This window comes from Nelumbo lutea, chromosome 1 (genome assembly GCF_056320005.1).
Source record: "Nelumbo lutea isolate HS-2025 chromosome 1, American lotus-T2T, whole genome shotgun sequence".
Classification (NCBI taxonomy): domain Eukaryota; kingdom Viridiplantae; phylum Streptophyta; class Magnoliopsida; order Proteales; family Nelumbonaceae; genus Nelumbo; species Nelumbo lutea.
The window spans coordinates 106900185-106908243 of record NC_142684.1 but is presented as its reverse complement, the minus strand read 5'-3'; the positions used below and the strand labels follow the sequence as shown (position 1 = coordinate 106908243).

Sequence of the window (8059 nt, the reverse complement as noted above, 5' to 3'; positions counted from 1 at the left end):
CTTTTGGAGCCTCCTATAGGGCTGCGGTTGGGCCTCTCTCCTTGGTGGGCTGAAGTCCTCCCCTTGCAACCATATCACCTTATATTATGTTTTATTAACTTTAAATTGTCCCAAATTCCCATTTTCCTGAAATTTAGCTCAATTAGGGTAAAAACCATTAAGAATCATCATCAAAACCATGTATAAAGCAATAAAAATAATGTGTAGCATGCGCACACATCACTACAAGTTACAGTAAGTGTTCCATCTTCAAATCTTGAGCCATAATATTTTTCTTGTTTTTAGTTTCTTTTCTTAACTAGTAATTAAGCACATGTGTTGCACGTGAGCAAATTTTCTTCATATTAATTACTTGAATTTTAGATATATCATAGTTAAGGTATAAATTGAAAATTAACAAAAGTAATAATATGATTAAAAATAAACCTAAATTCTTAAAGCAAATAACAATTACTATTATTATTATTATTATTATTAAATTTTGTATTCCATTTCTATCATAAAAAAATAACTTTTATTTTAACAATTATTTTTATTTAATATGATAAATGTCTAACATTAGAAATTTTCTCAAATGTTTTCTACAAAATCAGTATAATTTTATTTTTAGTGTTCTATCATTATTTAAATATTTGTTATTAAATTATGACATTATGGGTTTCTTTGAAAAGTTGGATCATTGACCCACCATCTAGATAAGAAAATAGGTTTGCTTTTGGATTAGTTTCAAATTTGGAAAAATAATAGTCAGAGTGGGTTGTACATTTACAATTAGGCTACAGGTTGGTCCTAAAATCGATAAAACTCTAACAAGTGAATCTTCATTTCAAATTATAGAAACCCTCACCTTGTCATTGGAAGCTTACGTGGTTGTTGCCAACATTGGACTCTTAATCCATGTTGGACCCAACAAAAATCTTATACCGAAATTGCCTTTATTGCTAGGTGATTGGAAAAAAAAGGTTTTTAGTTTCTCTCTCTCCCTCTCTCTCTCTCTCTCTCTCTCTCTCTCTCTCTCTCTCTCTTCCCTCCCACTCTCCCATTCTCATAGTCATATCTCTCTACTCAACGACTGTGTGATTTGAAAATATATAAAAATGGTTTCTAGTTTCGGTATTTACATTCTATCTATCAATTTCTCTTATTCTCTCTCTACCTATTGTTCTTCCTCAATCTCTCTCGTTCTCTTTCCTGATCGATTTCTCCTTCTCCCTTAGTTTCTCTCCTACTCCCTCTTTCATTCTTTTTTTCTTTAATTTGTTACACACTTATATGGTGTTAATCATACCATATAAAAGAACATGAGACCAACTTGGTATGGTTGAAAAATCATTACACCAATTTGATAAAAATTCACATGAAACTCTTGACTATGAAATTTACATCATCTTGATAGAAATTTATAACATGATTATACAAGTGGTTGGTCCCTTTAGTTTTTTTTTTATACCATCTGATTAATATTGTATAAGTTTGTAAGAAAAATAAAAAAGAATGACAGAGGGAGCGGGAGAAAGATTGAGGGAGAAGGAGATATTAACTGAGAGGCAGAAGAATGAGAGAGATTGAGGGAGAATGATATATATATATATATATAGAGAGAGAGAGAGAGATAGATAGAGGGAGAGAGAGAGAGAGAGAGAGAGAGATGATTGTGAGAGTAAGAGAGAAGGGAGGGAGATTGAGAGATAGAGGGAGCATGAGAGGAACTAAAAACCTATTTTCGATATAGGGTTTTTGTTGTGTCCAACATGGATTAAGAGTCCCATGTTTGTAATAGCCAGATAAGCTTTTAATGGCATGGTGGGGATTTTTTATAATTTGAAATGTAAAGCCGATTGTCAGAGTTTTGTTGGTTTCTAGACCAAATTGCAACCTAATTTTAAATGTACAATGAGCTTTAACAATAATTTTCCCTTTAAATTATATATTTCATTTACATTATATAAATAATTTCTATTTATCGCTCTTAATTTTTGTTTGTCTATGATATCTTTTGACCCAAACCACTAACCCACCACCCAAAAAGAAAAATAGTTTGATTTCTAGGTTGACATTAAATTTGGCATTACATTTGCATCATTGATAAAATTATTTCTTATCTATAATACTTATTTTTGTTCAATATAATGAATGCATAATGTTAGAGATGTACCCAATAATTTATTTTTTTATAAATATATAACATTAGATATTGGCCCAAAATTTTCTCTATCCTTTTTTTTGTGATTATTTGAATTTCTATTTTTTAAAATTTTATTATTTGACTATGACATCTGGGGGTGCTCACGATTCAATTCATGAGGTTTTTTTCTTTTTGAACCGAACCAACTTGGTCGGTTTTTTAATAATTTAGACCAAAACTGAACTATTTTTTTGTTTTTTTTTTTCTGCAGTAACCTTGGACAATGAACAAGCTAAAGCTAGAAGGCCTGTACATTTATACAAAAAATAAATAAATAATACATTATAAATAATACCTATGCAAAAAAATAAAAAATACCTTAAACAAGTTGAAGGCCTGAAGTTGAACTTGGATAATGAACACTAAACTGGTGGCCGATTTACAAGTGTTGGACTCGTTGTTGTCGCCTGAACCTGAAGTGAGAGGTGGCGGAGAGGATAGGTGTCGCCAGAGAGGGAGTAGCTGGCGCCTGGCTTTGGTGATTTGGTGCTTGCCGGCAACCGACATTGCTGCTTGGCAGTTGGCACGAAGTAGTGGAGGAGATGATCAGTATATATATACCGATCGGTTCGGTTAACCTCCGGTTTTTTAAAAGGTTAACCGAAACTTACAGTTTTTTAAGAATAATGAACCAAAACCGAATCGACTAATTTGGTTAACCGGATTTTGGGTTGGTTTTTCGGGCTTTTTTGCTCACCCCTAATGACATCATTTCATTTTTAGGTAGATTTTGAAATTGACATTGCATTTTCATCATTAATAAAAATACTTTTTTATTTTATTTTTTATTATTTAATTATGGTATTATTTATTAATCCATTTGACCTTAAATGGCCAAATTACTTGCCCACCATCGAGAGGGAAGAAAATGGTTTTGTTTTCAAATTACTTTTCAAAACATTTATTTTTATACTATTAAAGTTAATATTGCGGATTTCATTACAAGAATTTAATGATGAGAAAAATATATCTTAAATATAGGATTTAATGAGAGAGAATTGGAAAACATTTTTATTTCCAATTAGATTTTACATTCCATTTCCAACATTAATAAAAACATTTCTTATTTATCATACTTATTATTGTTTAATATGTATGTTAAAAATGTTCCCAATTTTTTTAATTTCTATTTTTTCTATTTTATTATTTAATCGTGGCAACATGGATTGACCCATTTGACCCAAAATGGTTTAATTTCTTATCACAACCTAGATGAAAACACTATTTTTATAGGTAGATTTTAAAAGCATAAGCTTTTATGTTATTGAAATTATTAATTTATTAAGTATGGATTTAATTAATAGAACTTAATGATGAGAACTTGAAAAGAAACAAAAATGACTTCAATATATGATTCAATGAACTTGAATGCAAGTTAATAACTTAAATGTTTGATTTATTGAGAGGGAATTGAATGCATTGAATATCCTAAAATTACCTCTTTTCAACTCATTTAATATCAATAAACGATTACCCTATTTGCCCTCATTTTTCTCTATAAATTTAAATATGGAGGGGGTGGGGGGGGGTAAATTTTGTCCTCAAAAAATTCCAGAAATATTCTTGAGGCCATTCGTAGTTTTTAAAGTAGAATAGATTTTTTTTTATTTGGGCTTTCATTTAATTTTTTGATTCAAACTTTGTTTAATTCTTGGTTTAGATTATCTTTACACTATAAAGGAAAAAGGAATAATTTCAGTAATTCCCATTTTCATATCCAAAATTTAATGGCTTCTGGTTTTGGGATTTGAGCTTGATCAGATGTGGTGGTGGAGACCAGAGAGACAAAGTTTAAACTTAGTTTGGATCTGGAAAAGGTGGGTATATTTTTTATAGGATGTTTTTTATTGATTATAAGCATTGGTGGATATATTTTTTATAGGATATTTCTCTAAGATACTGAAGTGTTTGTCATGGTTATCCTAAACTTGAGTTTCACATTTGGATATGCTCATAAGCATTTGTTAAACACCAGTATGGAAATTCAACAACAGCAATGGTGGGGACTTCTCCTTCCACCCTTGTCTCTCTCTTTAAGAGTAATGCATTTATGCCTTTCTTAGAAGTCATTGATTGATTTATAAATTGAAGAGGAAATTAACCTCATAATAATCCTTAATCAACATATTTAATTAGTTTGTTTCCATGTTGCACCTTACCCTCATTGTTTTCTAACTTTCTCTACCTTTCACATAATGATCTCCATATACTTTCCAACTTGATGGGTTCTCAAGCTCGTTACTTTCATTAAGAAAGTCATTGGCTTGCTTTTTTCCATAGTCCTGCACCCTCCAAAACTAGTTTAAATGTACTATTTTTCTTTGTTTACCAGGACAAGTCGAAAGCAATAAACAAAAGAAAAAACCACCTTATCCACTATTCACTTCAATAATTGCCTTTTGAGTGTGGTTTAGGAAACTTAATTGCTGCATTCCACTACAAGAAAAATGAGCAAAGGCGGCAGTTTAGAGCCAGCGGTTCAAGTTACTGCCGCTATAGTAATGTCTGACATGGCGGTCTTTGCAAGGCCGCCGCCTAAATCCGATTTGGCATCTGGTGCGGCGGTCTAATAGGCCAAGCACGACGGTTCTAAACTTAAACCGGTCTAATCTCATAAGGGGAAGGCACGCGGGGAAGTCAAAAATACTCTTCCCGCGTGAATTATGAGATTCCTCTTCGACAAAACAAAGTGTTCACAGAGAGCCTTTTGCTTGTGAAGGAGGACGACTTCTTTCCTTTTTTCTTTGATTGAACGGGATTAACAAAGAAATCTTCGACCCTTGTTCGTTCGAGTAGGAGAAGAGTATGTTTTCTATTGTTCTGCATCAATAAAAAATCTACTGAGAACTACACCAAAGGTACGATGCTTGTGTTTTTTCCCCTATTTTAAATGTTCCTGTGCACACAAAGATTGGGTGGGGTTTGTTTTTTCCTAGTTCAATATGTTCTGATGGGAAACCACGATAAAATGCTTGTGTTTTCCCCTGTTTTAAATGCTTCTGTGCACACAGTATATCATTTCCTATAAATAAAAGGCGTGGTTTTCCCCTGTCTAGGTTTGGAGAATGGAATCTACACAGTAAACCATTGGTTTGCAGAGACAAAAATCAGTGATGCAAGCTCAGAATCTTGGAAAGTCTTGGAAGGTATGTTTTGACATTTATGTATAGGTATGCATATATTATACTAGGTCTATGTCATTGAATCCATGAAGCTGCATTCTTATTTCAACCCATTTCTAATTAGTTGAACCCATCCATTGATGAGAATATAGATCAACCTTAAATTAAATTGTATATATAGATAAGGCAACTCATATATGTGTCTTTTAATAAATGCAACTTTCCTTTCTCTCATTGGAGTATACTCAATGGAGCTTATCAAGGGTTTTTTGTCCACAACGTAAAAGATTTACTAAAAGAAACATCAGAAGAGAATATTTGAATAAAATTTCTTGCCATGGGTCTTGAACTCATATTTCAATTATTGAACCTCTCACGTTTATCTTACTTGAAAAATACCAGAAGCAAACCAAAAAAAAAACCGTTAAGTTTCATGCATATTTGTTAATTTTTATGTGTTTTTAGTTTGTCTATATATACCTGATGCCCCATAAGATTTTCTTGGTTGTTAAAGCTATGTTTTCAATGTTTTAGAGTAATCTACAATTAAAAGACTTTGATATAAGAAAGGAGGTAGGTGGGGCCTCTAATAAAGCTGTTTAGAAAGAATTTAAGGCCAATGTACCTGAGAACTTTCTTGAAATTTATCTTTTCTGGGCTGTAAAAGGTACTTGTTGTATACCTGAACAAGGTTACTATGGACCATCTATCTCTGCCCTGTCTGTAACTTCAGCTAATATATTAGGAATTGATGGATGAATCTATTTTAAAGAATGAATGTAAAGAATCAGGTAATCTTTTATTTTTTCTTAAATTACTGATTATGGATTTCTTGGTCAGAGTTCACACCAACTGTTAGTGGCCTTCCACCAACAACCACAATAAGTGAGGGAAAGACAGAATTGATTTGGAACTCAGTGTTAGAAAGATGATCATAACCACTAGGAAAAACAAATAGACTTGTTAGGGATCATGAGCCTCCTCCTTGGAAGTTTTTGGTTCATTTCTTTCTATGGAACAAAACATGGAATTATTGTCTGGCATTATAATATAATGGATTTTCAATAGGTGACATGAAAAGGGTATCATATCACACCTTACCTTCCAGTTTATCCTTGAACATCTTTCTCTTACAGCCATATTTATGCTTGCACATTTGTGTGTGTGATACATAACTAAGTATGTAAGGGGAATTCCTTTTGTTATTTGTTGCTTATATTTTCTCCAAATAATTCCTTATAATTCTTGGTTTCCTGGTTTTTGAATATTTTGTAAACCGAAGAAGTCTTCTCATTTATATGTACATATACTGATAAGGACTTTAAGTTGAATTTTATGGTTTCTACAGGGCATACTTTTAGATGGGAGGTTAATGGCTGTGAAATAACTCTCTGTGGCATCCCATCAAGGAACAAGTCAATTTGTAACAGTGATTGCTACCATATCTGCAGTTCAACAACGTAACCTTGTCAAATTATATAAATGTATTCACATAAATGGAATACATTAGATGCCTTATATATATATATATATATATATATATATATATATCCAAATGATGCCACTGATTTTCAGGAAATACTTTGAATCTTGATTGGCACACCTGTTATAATATTTGCTTTTGATGTAGTGCCCATGCAGGTTTTCATGTCAACCTTAGTTTCTTTTCCTATCTAATACTAGTATTTTTTGCTGGTCAAATTGGAACAAGGAATCGAAATGTTGAACATTTTCAAGAATTATGAAATTGATGTGTCCATCTTGGATGATTTCGATTTTTACAAGGATCACCAGAAAGCCATGCAGGAAAAGGAAGAGATAGCAAACTGGCTTGATGGCTATCCCTGTTGTTGGTGGCAATGAGCACCGGAATCCAGTCTCACTATCTAGTGACTTCATAAAATAGATGACCAAGAGATTTGTTCAAGTTGTTAGGTTGGAAGAAAGTGGTAAAGAAGACCTAATAACAGAGAAGGCTGGCTCTACTGTTGCTATAGCTGTGGGTGCTAGAGTTAAATCTAAAGATGTGTTACATTATTCAAGAAGAATTTTTTAAATTCCTTGTATCGTTTTATATGTCAATTGGATATTGTATATAAGCAACTTCTTTTGGATATTATAATAATTATTAATTTAATTAAAAGTTTTTTATTTAAATTGATTTTTATGTATTATCTGCTATGAGATCTATATTAAATAGGTACTAAAAAATGTAGAAATCAAATTGATATAAATAATGAAAAAAAAAAGACAAAGCCAGTGGTCATACAACTGCCACCTTAGACATAAAAAAAAAAAGACTTATGGTAGAGGTCCGAAGAGATCTAGACCTATGCCGGCGGTCCGGGCTGCCGGTTAAAAACAGAAACAACAGTTTGACTGACCTAAGGCAGTCCAAAGAGATCTAAGCTGGCGGTCTAGATTGCCTCCTTAAAATGGAAGAAATACTTCGACGGACCTAAGGCAGCGGTCCAAAGATATCTAAGACGGCGGTCCAGACTGCCACCTTTATTAACTCTAAGCCGGCGGTTCTGACATACCACCGGTTTAGAAATGATTGAACTGCATTGGACCGGACCTCAAAGGTGGCGGTCTTTTCTGTCTAAGTCGGTGGTCTTGACCTAGGCCGGCAGTGGTTTAGGGGGCGGACTCATGACCACCGCCTTAGGTCTTAGCCGGCGGTCTAAAGGGCTAAGCTAGCGGTCCTACGTCCACCGGCTTTGACCGTTTTTGTTGTACTGTTCCTTTTAGT

The 8059-nt window shown here is 33.1% G+C and overlaps 1 long non-coding RNA gene across 1 annotated transcript; it reads left to right on the top strand.

The window, feature by feature from the left end:
* Window positions 1-4877: 4877 nt before the first annotated feature.
* LOC148876638 (uncharacterized) lies at window positions 4878-7393 on the top strand. Its single transcript, XR_016111855.1, has 3 exons — window positions 4878-5043; window positions 5242-5331; window positions 6656-7393. It is a non-coding gene; the product is annotated as an uncharacterized LOC148876638 (long non-coding RNA).
* Window positions 7394-8059: the final 666 nt, after the last annotated feature.